At 47.0% G+C, this 17,831-nt stretch overlaps 1 long non-coding RNA gene across 1 annotated transcript; it reads left to right on the forward strand.

Moving 5' to 3' along the window:
- The first annotated feature begins 9,119 nt into the window (after nucleotides 1-9,119).
- On the forward strand, nucleotides 9,120-11,362 carry LOC120969972 (uncharacterized). Its single transcript, XR_005764661.2, has 3 exons — nucleotides 9,120-9,477; nucleotides 10,333-10,419; nucleotides 10,596-11,362. It is a non-coding gene; the product is annotated as an uncharacterized lncRNA (long non-coding RNA).
- The last annotated feature ends 6,469 nt before the right edge of the window (nucleotides 11,363-17,831 follow it).

Here is a 17,831-nt window from a genome sequence, read left to right on the forward strand (position 1 = left end):
TGAAAACGCATTCTTGTTTGCTTTTCGCAGATAAAAATCACTAAACCGAAATTGTTTCGGAACGCGTTGAAAATTATTTTAGTGGGTACTGGAAATGTTCTGAGCCTACATAAATATTTCCAGTTCGAACGGACGCTGAAAAATGTCGTCATGAATAGTGAAAGTGCTTTTTGCTTGGCTTCTTGGAGAAGCCACCTTGAGGGCCTTTTTGGTATTTCACCCCTTGGCTTCTTGGAGAAGCCACCCTTGGGCTTGGCCTATAAATAGGGGTGGAGGGGGCTGCCTAAAGGATCATTCCTTCTCACATACAAGTGCCATGCATGATCTGGCTTCTCTCTCCCTCCCAGCGAAATAGTTTCGTAGAGCCGAAAGGCTGTCTGGGTTCCGGTGGGAACTAGTTCTGGACGGCGAAGCCCTGCAGGATAGATGACACCGTATGTGTGCAACTCTGTAGAGAGATCGTAGTTTCGGTCTTAGTTCGTGAGTGCCTCCCGAAGGGCTGTCCGTGTGACCGTCCGAGTTTCGAAGGTCCTCCCGAAGGGCTGTCCGAGTAACCGTTCGAGTTTCGAAGGTCCTCCCGAAGGGCTGTCCGCGACACCGTCCGGGGGACTGTTCGACCGCCTCCCGGAGGGCTGTCTGAGGAGCAGATGAGGGTATACATCCTCGCGGTTGGGAGGTTGTAAATCCTAGCTGCGGGGATCTGCACCGCCGATCGTCATCGACTCTACTTCCCGCTGCGCTACGAGTCGGTAACGAAAAAGATCAAACCTTGTATGCAGTCTCCATAGTGGTCCTGGGCTGGTGCGTAGGTCAGAATATTTTTGTTTTCTGCTGCGTTACCCTACATGATGCGCGGTTCAAACATGGGTATCCTGCCTTATGGGCTTATCTTATTATGATCACTTGGGGGCTTCCTGGTCATTGAGCATAACTATGACTACCCTCTTGATCTGGCTTGTACGCCATGATTACAAAATACTTGGGGGCTTCCTGCTCATTGAGCATAGCTGTGACTGCCCTATTGATCCGGCTTGAACGCCTTAGCTACAACCCACTTGGAGGCTTGATGCCCGGGCAAAAGGGACCAAGCAGAGTTTGTTGCAGAGCACAACTCAAACATAGGTACCCTGCCTTGATGGTTCAATATATATCACTTGGGGGCTCCCTGTTCATTCAACATAGCTTTGATAACCCTTTTCATTGGCTTGAAACGCCAGGTGTACACACCAAAAAATTTCAGTTGATCCTGCCTTGTACGTCTGCCACTCCTCCCAGGTAATCCTGGAATGACCCGCTGAACTCTTGACAGTCAATCTTATTAAGACCCTGAACTTGTCAAGGTTAAAACGATGGTTGGTCATGTGAGGCCCAACTTACAGGGTTTGAATGAAGGAATAACTTAGTGGCTGTGCAGCCCATGAAAAGCACATGATGATTGAGGCCTGGCCGCCTATGAAAGCCTTGATTTCTTGTTATTTGTTTTTGAACGTTGTTTGAGTTCATATCTTTTTTGATATATGGTTTAAAAGGTGATTCAGGCCATATATCCTTGATTCTTATAATTCATATTTGAGTATATCCGGAGTGTTGATAACCCGGTCTGGCTTTGGACGATAAGTCGCAGTATATTTTGATTGTGCACTTGGATTTGTGCGCTCTAAGTCTTTGGGTTGTTACCCTTACTACATATGGCGCTGTAAGCCGGCAGTATGAACCGATTTCACAGGCCATGTAGCCTTGATTATATGACTCATCATTGAGTATCTTTGGGTTTGATAACCCGCCCTGATAGCGGATGTTAAGTCGCCAGGATATCTTTGCCTTGAGCAATCAAAATCATGATATTGCATGCCTACGGGTCAATACCCTCGACGAATTATGATTATTGAGGTATCACCATGATCTCAATCTCCAGGTATGTTTTTCAATAATGGTATGAATATTTTGGGTTTGGTAAACCACCCTGGCTATGTAATTAAGTCGCCAGTATACTTTGGATTGCACAATTGGGATTATGCGCTTATGAATACTTGGGTTGTCACCCTCACTAGATGTGGTGATGTAAGCCGGCAATTTGAGCCAATTTTCCAGGTATGTTTTTAAATTGTTGGATGAATATGCAAGGTTTGATAACCCGCCCTGGCTTTGGACGTTAAGTCGCCAATATATTTTGGATTGCGCCATTGGAATCATGCGCTTATAAATCATTGGATTGTTACTCTCGCTTGATATGGCAATATAAGCCGGCAGTATGAGTCAATTCTACAGGTATGTTTTCCTGGTTATATAAATATGCGAGGTTTGATAACCCGCCCTGGCTTTTAACTTTAAGTTGCCAATATGTTTAGGCTTGAATGGCCTTAATTCTAGTCTTTTCCATAATTGCATAGGACTATATTGTGTTTGGGTTGTTACCCGCCTTGGTTTTTGACGTTAAGTCGCCAGGGCATATGTTATTTAAACTTTGTGTAGGACATGCAGAGCTTTACACATAAGTAAGAATACTGCTATTGCTCATATGAATCATTGCGTTTAAACCCATCATCTGGCCATCTGAAGATATTACCGGGTTATCCAGTTCTGGGTTATACTGCTCAATATTGAGTTTATTGAGGCTATGAGCCGCCAAAGCGATCTTTTCAAAAACTAGACATGACTATGAGCCACCATGGATGGGGTTATCAATTCCTGATTTTTTTTGCAAAGGTTATAAGCCGTCGGGTTGCATCCCGAAGTACAATGGATGCGCATTAAGTCGCCATCGGCCTAGAGCCGCCGGATACTTAACTCCAGATTTACTTGTCAAACAGATAAGTTATTCAAATCTTTAGTAGCCAAACTTGGCTGGATTTTCATTATGGTATTGAATGATTGAGGTTTTCATACCAGGTTATATTATTCAAATCTTTAATAGCCAACATGGCTAGATTCTTTTTATGATTATCAATAACCAATATTATGATTGAGGTTTTCAAAGCCGCTTTAGAGAAATGGCTATTATTTATTTATCCAAGAATACCGTCTCATAGCAGAGAGCATGGTTCAATATTGAATATGCAAAGGCTTTCAACAATATCATATGGACAATGGATATGGTTTTATTTAGTCCCGAGTCACTGCAGGCATACGACCCGACACTTGGGGGCTACATTATTCAAATCATGATTATATCAAGTATGCAAGTCCCATGTCGCTGCAAGCATGCACCATGACACTTGGGGGCTAATGCAAGGTCATTTTTAACTCGCCTTATTGAAGACCCGACTCATCACATCGTAATGAGCCGGCCCTTGGGGGCTACTAATTGCTCTTGTCAAAGGTAACCCGAAACTCGGGAGCTACATCATATGGTGTTATTTTTTGAAGTACATCTAAAGTCCCAGCTCAATATTATCTTACTGAGCCAGCCCTTGGGGGCTACACATGTGAAGTACAAAATATTCAGTTTATGACCGAGGACGAAGATGAACAAACCGGATTTCTCCAAAGTTGCAGCATTTATATTGAAGCAAGTCTTAAGCTATCATTTTATTCTCCTCTTAAGACATGGGGGCTACAGGTGATATGCATATAAGGGAGGTACACTTTCAAGCTAGTGTTAGCAACAATTATGACCCGGTGCCATCAATATTTACAAACCGACAATTTTGGCAATCATAGCTTGGCAAGCTCTACATATTTAAGTCGGCTGAAAATCAGATGAGTATTTCAAAGACCAATATTTTTGTCAAGCTAGAGCATTGGAAGCCGAGTCAAATGGATTATTCTTTATAATATTTTTCTGCAAGAAGTCAATGTCAGCAAATTGACTATGAAACTGGTCTATTGACCTGGACTTTTCAGAAGAAGTGCCCGGATTTTTTTACATTGGCAAAGTTTGAACATATCTATTAAAGGAGATTTGTTATGAGATCATGGACATGTATCAAGGAGGAAATGACAAGGACTTAAGGATGATCAGGATCAGTTTAACATGGATAAATCCAAATTAAACTGGGGGCTAATGTCGGGGATATACCCTGCGGTATGACCCGACCGGACTTGGTGACTCACTAGTGACCCGCCCTGACTTGGCGACTCACTAAGTGACCCGCCCAGATCTCTTCACTCACTAATGACCCAGCCGGGCCTGGTGACTCATTGGTGACCCGGCAGGCGGGACCGAGGAGCCACAAGACCCGGTGGCCCATAAGGCCACTTATGAGAAGACCGGCTTAAGCTGCATGTCCAGTGGGCCGGCTTAAGAGGAAAGCATAAGGAATATTCCCTTACAAAGGAAGCAAGACTAGGACTCTACTTGTAATAGAGTAATCCTAATCCTACTAGGACTCCACATGTAACCCGCCCCTCCAACTTATATAAGGAGGGGCAGGGCACCTCAAGAAGGGGCGAAATAATATCAAAGGCTAGATACAACTAGAGGAGGGCCGGCTTATAAAGCAACTCCCTCATGAGCATATTGAATAATACCTAGCCACAAACAACATGTAGGGTTATTACTGGATGATGTTTTCCGGGGCCCAAAGCTGTCTAAATCTTGTCTCGTGTGCTAATCCGCTTCGACGATCTACACACTTCTCTCGTCCCAATCAACCCCTCTCAAGCTACTACCTAGTTGCGTTGGCCTCACGAAAAGTCCTCACACTAGGACATATGCCATGACAAATCCACGACAACATGCGCCGTGGAAGGTCGACGAGGGACGCCCGAGCTGGTCACGCGCGAGGATGGCGAACATATGGCAGAGGGAATGTCCTAGGAGCTACACTGCATCCTAATCATCAATCACTCATCAGACAAGCTCGGAATTTCCAATCGGTACAAATAAAGAATGTTTTTGGTTTTGAAGATGAACAAGAACAGGGTGCACACGCTCGAACTGAAGATGATGGCCAGGACAAACTTCACAGTGAGCAGGCACACACCCAGCAGGCCAGCACATCGCATACACCCACACACCCATGTCTAGCTTCGCTTGGCCGGCAAAAGTGACAAAGGAGAGGAGCCGCTGGAGTGGACCAAATCAAGCCGCACCAATTACGGCCATCTTGACGACATCTGCATTCCTCCTGACCTCGTCACCCTTCTCGCAGGAGCCAAGGTAACCTCGTCGACTCCATGAGAAATAGAGGTCTCGTTGGGCAGATGAGGGCCAGAGGAGGTCGAGGTGGAGGGGAGCGCGAAGCAGATGAGGGCTGGTCTTGTCGGGCGCCGACGGCCGTTGGTCGTGTCGCAGGTCCACAACACGAGGTGGGGCGACAGTCTCACGCAGCGGGGGTGGGTGCGACAGGTGTTGGGTGCAGGGGAGAAGGATGGCAGTGGCGAGGGAAGCTAGGGGATAGTGCGGCGGCGGGGAAAGCCAGGGGACAGCCGGCGGCGGCGGGATCTTGGGGCGGCGATGTCTCCCATTGGGTCGTAGCGGGGCAGCGGCGGCGTCTCCAATTGGGGGCGGGGCGGCGGCCGCGTCTCCGGTTCGGGGGCATGGTGGCAGCAGCGCCGCTGGTTGCGTGCGGGAGGTGGGGGTCAGGATCTGGGATGGTGGTGGATCGGGGGAGGTGGGGTGGGCTTTTTTCCCTTTTTTGGTCGTTGCCCGGTTCGGGAGTTCGGGAACATGCCCATCAGGCCCTATATAGGAGTTGTGTGATCAGAATAACTATTCTAATCCTTAGATTAGAAATATATATATATATAGCCGAACTGCACGCTCAACGCGAGGGCACTACACTTTCAGTAGGAAGGGTACTGCAATACAGAGACTAGTGAACTTCCCGTCGTAAAAAACTGCACATGGTGTTTTCTCGGTATTATTTTCACTTCAGTTTTTAAACCATTTGTCAGAACGAGGTGTTTAATATACTGTTGAAAAGCTATTGATTAGGCGCAAGTTCACCATGTTCAAACTTTTTCAAGATTCATCACGGTTTAAGAGCAGTTTCGAAAATAGTGCGGCGCACGACGAGTGGCAACAAGCGTTTTTTCACGTTTTTTTCTAAACTGCTCATCATAATGAAGCAAATGATACTCATTGAGGTGCATCTTTTTCATATCTATTATTTTCTCTAATTCATTACGGTTTAAGAGCAGTTTGAAATTTACTAAATCATGGAATTTTGTTTTTTTAATTTTTTTTTTCAATTTTTCGGTACTGTTTTTGCTCCAGTTTTTTAACCGTTTGTCAAAACGGGGCGTGTAATATACCATTGAATAGCTATGGACGAGCCACAACTTTCATATGTTGAAATGTTTTTTAGATTCCTTACGTTTTTAAGTTAATTTTGAAAATCATGCGGCTGACGATGAGTGGCAGCGGCCGTTTTTCACGAAATTTTTACAAACCGCTGATCATGATGATTCAAATTATATGCCGTTCAAAAGATATCGATGAGGCGCAACTTTTTCATGTAGAACACTCTCTCTGATTCCATACGATTTAAGAGCAATTTTGATTTTAACGAAATGCAGACACTGTTTTTTCACGACCCAAAATCGTCGTATGTACTGCATCAGACAGAAGAACGCACTGCTCCAGACTGAAAACCGCACTGCACTAGATGGTCAAGTGAACTTCATGGTTTCTTTTGTCGGACTTAAATTTTCTCATACGAGTTTTTGTTGTTTTTTTCAACTTTCTTTTATGAACGAGAGTGGACCAGAGAGAGAGACGAGGCAAGTGAACCACATCAGGGGGAAAGTGCCACAACACGAGTTAAATGAACTGCATGACTTTTTTCCTTTTTTCTAACTTTTTAAAATTGCATGAGGACTACACGATCAAGGCTAATGATCGAGGCTAGAGAACTGCATTTTTCGGTTGAAGAAAGTGAATCTCAAGGCAGAAATAGAAGGAAGTGAACTTCTTGCAATGTTATTTTTTGTTCTGGAGCTGCATTTCTTTGCATGTTATTTTCTTCAAAACAAAAAGAACTGCATAGGACAGAGGAGCGAACCTCTAAAAAAAATCTATGTGCCAGGACAAATTGAACCGCATCTTTTCACTTATAACAAACTAAAAAAAGTATGACGCCTTCCACACCTAGTGCGGTCTACTTGTGTCCTGCCGCCAACATACAACTCTGATGTTTCCGCACTGCACGAACACACATGCCGCACTGCACGAACACACATGCCGCACTGCACGGGAACGTGCCCGCCGAACCGCTCGCCAAAGAGCACTGCACGGGAGCTGCTCCAGTGTCTCGTTGGTCAAACACCTGCAGTGCACGAGCAAGGCTTCTATGAACTTTTCCATTTTGTTTTGTGCTTGCCGATTCGATCTTGTAGAGGAGAGGATCCCTTACCTGGGTGGCGGACCTGCAGCTCGTCAGGACAGGACATGCATGAACCTGCATACATCCCCACGGGCACAACAAAAAGCAAAACACACTGAAACATACATCTACTGTACTGTAAAAATGCACATGGGAACCGTACGCTGGACTGAAGTGCACTGAGCGAGCTACAACCTCACCGGCGGCAGCAGGACGCGGGACATCCGCCCACACCCTAGCGCGCAGAGGGAAGAGGGGGGGCGATGAAGGAGCTCGGTGTGGAGGTGTATTGCAGGACTGCCTATGTGAACTGCAAAAGGAAGACAGAGAGCTGTCGCGCGCGTCTTCTGATCTCAAAAAGCAGATCCGCGCTGCACCCGAGCGCCATGTTCGTGGTGTTGCCGCGGGGTAGGGGTGGAAAAGGGGGGCAGAGGGCAGCCACCATCCCTAGGCCGGAGACCGCTGGATCTTCTTTCGCCGGCATGTGCACGTTCGCCGGAGGATTACTACATCGCTGCCGTCGGCCAAATGGGGAGGTCCGGGCGTGGCGCTGGCCGGCGCCGGAGGGAGGTGGGCGGTGGGGAAGGCAGGGGTTCCGCACCTTTCGGGATAGCCCAGATCCGACCACGATGCATATGGGAGGTAGGGGCGCTATCGGGGGTGTTGGGTGGCGCTTGGATGGCCACGCGGAATTGGTCCGGCGTGCGAGGTGGTGGGCGGCACGGGGTCGTGGTCGGGGCAGATGGTGAGGGGTCGTGGCCGGGGGGCGCGGCACGGGTGGCGCGCGGTGGTCGCCGGGGAGGAGGGAGTGGGGCGGGGTGGTTCCCGAGGTGATGCGGTGTGGCGGCCGGGTCGGGTGGCGCGGGCCTGGGGCCGGTGGCTTGGTGGGATCCGATGGGGGGATTGGGTTGTGGCTGTGGGGGTTCATGGGGAATTGGGGATGACCGCACGGTGGAAGGAGAGAAAGCGAGGTCGTGGGAGATGGAGGAGTGGGTGGGGTGGGTGGGTTGTTTTTTTTATGGTGTCGTGCGGTTTAGCTGGCTTATGTGGCATGCGTCGCGTCGTTCACTGGGTTAGGCGAGTGTTAGCAGAATAAGCGTAGTGTTAGCAGAATAAGGTCTTGAGGCGTGTTAGTAGAATATATATATATATATATATATATATATATATATATATATATATATATATATATATATATATATATATATATATATATATATATATATATATATATAGTAACGGTAAACTAAGCGTAAGTGTAGAATAGCTTATTCTACACCCAGTAACAGTACATACAAAATATAGTAACACACTATGTAAATTATAGTAATTTTCATAAAAATTTACTAATTACAAACATAGATGATAAAAAGAATATTTTCCAAATTACTATATTTTATACATCGTTTTACTAGATTTTGTACACAGCGTTACTAGGGGGTGTAGAATAAGCTATTCAACACTTACGCTTAGAATAGCGTTACCCTATATATATATATATAGAGAAGCAAAGATAAAAAGTTTCGCTGGCGCGGCTGCAATCATAAGCGCTCATTCGCGTGGGGATCTGGTCCCTCCTCTTACCTCATTTGCATTTTCATTGCTTTTTTCATTTGATGCATTTTTCCTCTTATATAGTGGACCAGGCGGGCTGCAACATGGCAGAACTAGGCTGCCAAGCGTGCAGTGCAGCAGGGCTTATTTCCACCAGCCTTCGGCCCATGCGGTTCCAGGGAATCCATGGAGAACCCTTTTCTGAAGGTTCGAACCAGTTTCTGTGCTAGCAGCCCGCATATGGGCAAGGCCCATCGCGCAAGTGTGCATATGCCCAGATCGCTGGGAGAAAGGGAAACGATAGGTAGGTCATGCTGGCGCACAGGGAGCCTCATATCTTATCCTCCTGTTCGCCTATTAGGTTTCCCCCCCGCACACACACCCGACCCGCCGGTGGCGCCGTACGCTCCTGCTCGCCGACGTGATTCAGCTTGAACGCCGGCCCACCGCCGACCTCGTCCATCCAAAAGGTCCACAAACTTGTAATCTATCCGCTCCGTCCGACCAACCAGAGCAAGCCCATCCACACCAACACATACCCATCATCTCCCAACGCAGCATGACCCCCTACCACCCCGCTGCTGCTGTAGATCCCAACAAGGAGGACTGCGTCCGTCGACGGAACGACCTGGCTGCACCAGCAGCAGATCAAGAGGCAATTGCGAAAACTTCTCTTTTTAAAAATTACCAAATCCAGATCTACGCGCGGCCGAGAATGGTGCATAAGTTGCACTGACGAAAATGCAACTAGCCTTGTGCATTTTCCCCCTTTTTCGGTAGTTCATTTTTATACGAACTACGATGGTTTGCTGTGTAGATTTGTATAAGCTGTTGTTTTTCAATAAAATTTTGGCAATGAAACCAACACCCTCGTAGCATGAGCTGTGTAGATTCATCGTAGAGGATATATTCGTATAATACAAGAAAGAAGGAACACGCATGGAACAAGGGGAGTGATGTGATGGCTAGTTATGTGTTTGGAAAATTGACAACCCAATCTAGTTTGGCGAAACAAATTTCTTCCATGAACTACTCCAATAAAAATTGGGGGGGGGGGGGGGGGGGGGGGGGTGCGTCCCAAATAATTTTTGATCTTTACACATTGTCGGTTTGCCTAAACTTTAAGGTCGCTTTGAGATAGCAAACTAGAAAGGCGACGACATACACAGTTAATTTTTCTCTTTAGTTCGTTTATTGGAAAATAAGTTTGCATCCTACACATCGATTTAACCTCAATATAAACGCAGATATAAATTCTGTTCCTCTAACATTTGGTTATTTGCCTAAAATCTCTAGTTTGTTTCGAGATGCTAAACTATCAATGTCCTTTTGGATGCAACCTTCTATATGAAGGAAATAGCATAACCGCCAAGATACCCAATTAGTAGCTTGGTTTTTTTTGTATGGGAAAAAGGACTACATCCTACACATTTGTCTTGATCTCACCATATGACAGAACCTAAGTATTTACATGTAAATCTGGCATAATTCTCTTCTTGAATTGTTTCAGGTTGATATAACAGGGACAAACTCGGACCCAAAAGAAGAACGGAGGGGGGCCGACATTTAACTGATGGCACGATACCAGCCTTCAATGGTGAGAGGCAGCCCCTACACTTCTCCATCGCACCAAAAAATGTTTCTGTAGTCTGAATAATCGGTCAATTTTTCCCCTTGGCATATGTTTTGAAGGAAAATTCATCCTCAGATCGGATGTGTTTTTTATCCACCCATCTTACTGTTTTCTCTTTCATTGTACCATGATACAAGCAGGACATCCCCGCGCGCAGCAAGGAGGAGAATGATGACGAAGGGACCATAGCTATCCCTCGCGTATCGGATTTCTCTATCCTGAGTCGATGTACCGCAACTTTGCTGTCAACATAACGAAGGGACGTCTAGTTCACATGAGGCTTTGCGAAGCATGGGTGGATACGAATGGCGACTTCCCTAGAGAGATACAACTATGGACCGAAAGATGTGCCTGGGGCGTGGAGCTGGTGAAAGATGGGGACTTTCTCCATCTGAAGAAAGGATGGCGTGGGTTCACAGAGGAGCACGGCGTGAAGGTAGGGGATGTCGTCCACTTCCAAATAGTCACCCCGTCTGCATGGGTTCTCCGCATCAAAGCACCGAACAGAGAGATTAGATGCCCGCGCAGCCACTGAGTTGGTATTTGCTTTTGTTGCCTGGCTTTTCCGGGGGCATGGTTGCTAGTTGATGTGTCCCTAAGATCAGAAAGAGGATATCATTTTGAACTGTTTTTAGCGCAGTACTTGTTAGGCCACAAAAAGCACACTCAAAACACATCCTCCCCTCCGACTGCCCATGAACCTGCGGAGCAGCGAGCATACAAAAAGTGCGACCCCCTTTCGTGTGTATCAAGTAACCTCCGTTCGGCTCCCTCCGTTTACACTGGTTTTGTATGCATGTTTTTTGTATGTGGCCTTTAGAAAGAAATGTTTATGGAAGTACAAGACTGAACGTATAAAAAGGTTAAATTCATTAAACCAGGCGTTTTTTTTCCGGGGGAGATGTGATCCCTACATTCTCTAGCTTAGTACTCCCTCCGTTCCTAAATACTTGTCTTTCTAGTCATTTCAAATGACTATCACATACGGATGTATGTAGACATATTTTAAAGTGTAGATCCACTAATTTTACTCCGTATGTAGTCATTTGTTGAAATGCCTAGAAAGACAAGTATTTAGGAACGGAGGGAGTAGAAAATTAATCAAAATGACTACTGACTACATCAGGATGTTTAGGAGTGCCAGGACTGGTCCATAACACGATTACAACGATAATAAGTTAAGACTCCCTTTTATTTGTCGGGACCTCACCCACGTCGATGGGGGAACCCTCTGTTGCATGCAAGGAACCCGGCAGGACCAAACGTATATGGCGGCGAACCCATCGCCCCCGCATGTGCATGATTAGGCATCTCCCGAAAGAACCAAACACCCCCTCCCATCTCAACGATGGAGAACCCTCCTTTTTATTGCGTTATAACCTCACGCACACCGATTGAGGAACCCCTCTGAGACGCGTGAGGAACATTCGCGGGACAACGATACCAGAAACATATGTTGGTTTCATAGACATTTCATACCGTAGCACCGAATCGACCCCATTGTCATGTCATTTGTTTGTCATGGACGAGACGTGTCAAAACCATATGTATATGGATAAGCGAGTCTTCTTCTTCGCACGGTCAAAACCATACGCATATGATGCCGGACCTCCTATATGCATTCCAATACCCCCTGGAGCACCCGCCATCTCGAGAGAGAGAACCCTCCTTTTTGTTGTCGGAACCTCGCCCGCGCCAATGGGGGGGACCCTCTTTTTGCGTGCAAGGAACCATGCAGCCCCCACGCGCTTATATGCATTCCCACCCCCCTAGTCCCCCGCCATCTCGAGAGCAAGAACCCTCCTTCTTCATTGTCGGAACCCCCACCCACTCTGATGGGGGGAACCCTCTGTTGCGCGTAAGGAACCTTGAAGTAGGGGTGTAAACTCATCGCGTCACCCACGGGACAGTTGCCCCTTTTTTTCATACCCAATCAGCCTCGCGTGTGCATGATTAGGCATCTCCCGAAAGAACCAAACAACACCCCCATCTCACCGATGGAGAACCCTCATTTATATTGTGTTATAACCTCGCGCACACCAATTGAGCTACCCCTCTGAGAAGCGTGAGGAACATTCGCGGGGACAGCAATGCCGGAACCCCACCCATGCGCCTATATGCACTCCCACCCCCACTAGTCCCCGCCATCTCGAGAGCGAGAACTGTCCTTCTTTATTGTCGGAACCCCACCCACTCCGATGGGGGGAACCCTCTGTTGCGTGTAAGGAACCTTGCAGTAGGGGTGTAAACTCATCGCGTCACCCATGGGACAGTTGCCCCTTATTTTCCATTCCCGACCAGCCTCGCGTGTGCATGATTAGGCATCTCCCGAAAGAACCAAACAAACACCAACATCTCACCGAATGGAGACCCTCCTTTATATTGTGTTATAACCTCACGCACACAAATTGAGCTACCCCTCTCAGATGTTGGTTTCATAGACATTTGATACCGTAGCACTAAATCGCCCCCCTGTCATGTCATTTGCTTTTCATGAATGAGACGTGTCAAAACCATATGTATATGGATAGGCGAGTCTTCTTCTTCGCGGTAGGGGTGTAAACTCATCGCGTCACCCACGGGACAGTGGCCCCCTTTTTTCCATTCCCAACCAGCCTCGCGTGTGCGTGATTAGGCATCTCCCAAAAGAACCAAACAACACCCCCATCTCACCGATGGAGAACCCTCCTTTATATTGTGTTATAACCTCGCGCACACCAATTTGAACAACCCCTCTTAGATGCGTGACGAACATTCGCGGGGACAGCGATGCTGGGACCCCACCCATGCGCCCCCACTAGTCCCCGCCATCTCGAGAGCGAGAACCGTCCTTCTTTATTGTTGGAACCCCACCCACTCCGATGGGGGGAACCCTCTATTGCGCGTAAGGAACCTCGCAGTATGGGGTGTAAACTCATCGCGTCACCCACGGGACAGTGGCTCCTTTTTTTTCATTCCCAGTCAGCCTCGCGTGTGCATGATTAGGCATCTCCCGAAAGAACCAAACAACACCACCATCTCACCGATGGAGAAACCTCCTTTATATTGTGTTATAACCTCACGCACACCAATTGAGCTACCCCTCTGAGATGTGTGAGGACAGCGATGCCGGAAACGGATGTTGGTGTCATAGACAACTGATACCGTAGCACCGAATCGCCCCCTTGTCATGTCATTTGCTCGCCATGAACGAGACATGTCAATACCATATGTATATGGATAGGCGAGTATTCTTCTTCGCATGGTCAAAACCATATGCATGTGACGCCGGACATCCTATATGCATTCCCATACCCCCCCGCAGTCCCCGCCATCTCTCTCGAGAGAACCCTCCTTTGGCGCGCAAGGAACCCGTGCAGCACCCATGCGCCTATATGCATCCCCCTCAAACCTATGTCTATATAACGTTGGAACTCCTATATGCACTCCCATACAACCACCCCCCGGGCCCCGCCATCTTGATGATTGATAACCCTCCTTCTATATAGTTGGTACCTCTCCGCCATCTCGAGAACGAGAACCCTCCTCTTTTATCGTCGGAACCCCGCCACTCCGATGTGAGAGAACCCTCTGTTGCGCGAAAGGAACCTTGCAGGGCCATATGTATACGGTAGTGAAAACAATCGACCCCGCATGTGGTCTGACGGCAGGGGTGTACACTCATCGCGACACCCGCGGAATAGTCGCCCCTTTTTTCCCATGATTAAGCATCTCTCGAAAGAACCAAAACAGGCCCCCCCATCTCACCGAGGGTGACCCCTCCCTTTTTGTTGTGTTATGACCTCAGACACAGAGATTGCGGGGCCTTTTAAATGCGGGACCTCCTATACGCACCCCATACGCCCCAGGGGCAGGGCCCCGCCATCTTGATGATTGATAACCCTCCTTCTGTATAGTCTGCACCTCACGCACGCCGATTTGCGAAAAATTAAGGCCATAAAAAGGTTGTTTTGCTTTAACATGTCATTCAGCTTTTCACATCGAAATGAATCTTTTGAAAATTTTCTGAAAATCTTTGGAGCCTTCTTTATATTTTATTCAAATGCTTTCCAAATTCCTTGTCAACCTCCTTCAAAAACGTGTTCATTTTTCTGCCCCGAGCTTGAGCTTCGATACTTTACCCATAATTTTCTTCTCACTTTCCCAGCTCCGTCAAATGTTTCATAATTTTTGTATGCTCCTAACTCACACCCCTAGTTCAAACCTATTTGAAAATAAAACTCAACTACTTCTGAATTTAATTTTCCCAACTCATACCCCTACCGCATCGCGGGGCTGTGGGCGGCAGGAAAGAGTCGAGTAGATCAGGCCAAAGTGAAAGCTGAATAAAACTGTTGCTTATTGATGATTTGGTGCGGCATACAAGAGTATATAAGAGGGTACAAACCGACTTGGGGTAGGGGTACAAAACTGACTTGGACTAGAAGTCGTATACCATAATGACTACTCTAACATCCCCCCGCAGTATCAACGGCAGGCTCGACGACGTTGAGACTGAAACAGATATCTTGAAACGGCTTAGTAGGCAGTGCCTTGGTGAAAATGTCAGCAAACTGAGCCGTAGAGGGAACATGAAGCACCCGAACCTGACCAAGAGCAACCTTTTCACGAACAAAATGAATATCAATCTCAATATGCTTTGTGCGTCGGTGTTGAACTGGATTGCTGGTCATGTAGACTGCTGATATGTTGTCACAGTAGACAATAGTGGCCTGCTCAATAGGCCTGTGTAGCTCGGAGAGTAACTGCCGAATCTAGATTGTATCTGCAACGGCATGTGCCACAGCGCGATACTCAGCCTCGGCCGACGAACGTGAGACTGTAACCTGTCTTTTCGAAGACCAAGAAATCAAATTGTTACCAAGAAAAACACAAAAACCGGAAGTGGACCTTCGAGTGTCAGGACAACCAGCCCAGTCTCCATCAGAGTATGCGGTAAGCGAGTTTGGAGAAGAATTATTGAGGTGGAGACCATGATTGAGAGTTCCTTTTAAATACCGAAGAATGCGTTTAACATGATTATAGTGAGGAACCCGGGGATCATGCATATAGAGACATGCTTGTTGAACAGCAAAAGAGATTTCAGGACGAGTAATGGTGAGATATTGGAGAGCACCTGTTAGGCTACGATAGAGAGTAGGATCGGAAAAGGGTTCACCGGTAGCCGAAAGTTTAAAACTAGTATCGACAGGAGTGCGAGATGATTGACAGTCAAGCATACCAGCACGATTAAGAAGATCAAGAATATACTGGCGTTGGGAAAGAAAAAAGGCTGGAGGAATCTCGAACAACAGCAATGCCTAAGAAATGATGAAGGAGTCCTAGGTCAGTCATAGAAAATTCAGATCTAAGAAGAGAGACAATATGATCTAAGAACTTTTGAGAGGAGGCGGTAAGAATGATATCATCTACATAGAGAAGTAAATAGGCAGTGTCAGAAGTTTGATGATACACAAAAAGAGAGGTGTCGGAAAGAGATGGAGTGAAGCCTATTGTTTGAATGAAGGAGGAGAAGCGTTGAGACCAAGCTCGTGGGGCCTTTTTAAGACCGTAGAGAGATTTCTGAAGAAGACATACATGAGTTGGAAAGGATGGATTTTCAAAACCCAGAGGTTGCTGGCAGTAGACAGTTTTTTGAAGGGAACCATGGAGGAAAGCATTTTTAACATCAAGTTGGTGAATGGGACATGAAGAGGAGACAACAACACTAAGAACGGTGCGAATGGTGCTAGGTTTAACAACAGGAGAGAAGGTTTCTTCGTAATCAATTCCTTGTTGCTGAGAAAAGCCACGACAAACCCACCTGGCTTTATATCGTGAGAGGCTCCCATCAGAGTGGAACTTTTGGCGAAAAATCCATTTGCCAGAAACAATATTTGTATTGGGAAGACGAGGAACAAGTTGCCAGGTGTTGTTTTGAAGTAAAGCATTATATTCTTCTTGCATGGCAGCGGCCCAATTGGGATCAAGTAGAGCAGTTTTGTAATTCTTTGGAAGAGAAGTGAGAGATACGGAGGTATGAAGGTTTAGGCGGTCTTGGGGTTGATGAAATCCTGATTTGGCCCTAGTACGCATGCGATGATCATTAATCGGGGCTGCTGTAGGAATGGCACGAGGGGGTAAGGTGGGTACTGGTGAGTCCGGCGCAGCGGAAGAGTCGGACGAAGGAGTAGGGCTGGGTGGTGGAGTGGGAGCAGGGCTGGGTGGTGGAGTGGGAGTAGGGGCCGGGGGTGTTGGGGAGGGAACAGGGGTCGGGGGTGTTGGGGACGTCTCGGGTGGGGTGAGTGCATGGTTGGGATTGGCTATGGTGGGTGTTATTGGTGGTGGTGATAAGTTGTGTTCGGCAGGTAGGGGAGTATATAGTTGGAAAGGACAGGGAGAGGGGGTGTTTGCGGAGCTAGGGGTGTTGGATGGTGTAGTAGTGCGTTGTGAGAAAGGAAAAATGTGCTCAGCAAACGTGACATGACGAGAGACATGAACGTGTCCGGTGTGAAGGTCGAGACAGCGATAGCCTTTGTGCTCGTCAGAGAAGCCGAGAAAAGCACATGGGATAGAGCGTGGTGACAATTTATTTGCAGAAGTGGCGTAGGCATTGGGAAAACAGAGACAGCCGAAAACACGAACCGCAGAGTAGTCGGGGTGGGAAAGAAAAAGGGAATAATAGGGAGTAGTGTTGGGTTTAGTTTTAGAAGGTCGAATATTTAGAAGGAAGGTGGCCATGTGTAGGGCTTCAGCCCAAAACTTGGGAGGCATAGATGATTGAATGAGGAGAGTGCGAACTATATCATTGAGGGTGCGAAGAGAGCGTTCTGCTTTACCATTTTGAGGGGAGGTGTAGGGACATGAGAACCTAAGCAGGATGGCATGTTGTAAGAAGAAAGTACGATTTTTAATGTTATCAAACTCGCGACCATTGTCACATTGGATAAAGCGAATTGGGAGGAAGAAGTGAACAGACACATAGCGTTGAAAATTAAGGAAAAGAGAATGGTCCTCGGATTTGTTGCGTAGAGGAAAAGTCCAGACAAAGTGGGTGAAATCATCTAGGATAACAAGGTAGTATTTAAAACCCGAAACACTTGCAATGGGAGAGGTCCATAAATCACAATGTATTAATTCAAAGGGATAAGTGCTACAAGAACTAGAGGAACTAAAGGGAAGACGCACATGTTTGCCTAATTGACAAGACTCACAAAACACAGAATTATGAGAGTCCCTATTACATGGTATGGTAAATTCACTAAGCATAGAAGCTAAGACGGCGGGGTTGGGATGGCCCAAGCGACGATGCCAGAGATCGACGGAGGCCAGCATGGATGTTGGAGGGGTGGCGGCAGGAACTCCATTAAGAGAATAAAGATCACCGGAGCTATTGA

This window comes from Aegilops tauschii, chromosome 7 (genome assembly GCF_002575655.3).
Source record: "Aegilops tauschii subsp. strangulata cultivar AL8/78 chromosome 7, Aet v6.0, whole genome shotgun sequence".
In the NCBI taxonomy this organism is placed as follows: domain Eukaryota; kingdom Viridiplantae; phylum Streptophyta; class Magnoliopsida; order Poales; family Poaceae; genus Aegilops; species Aegilops tauschii.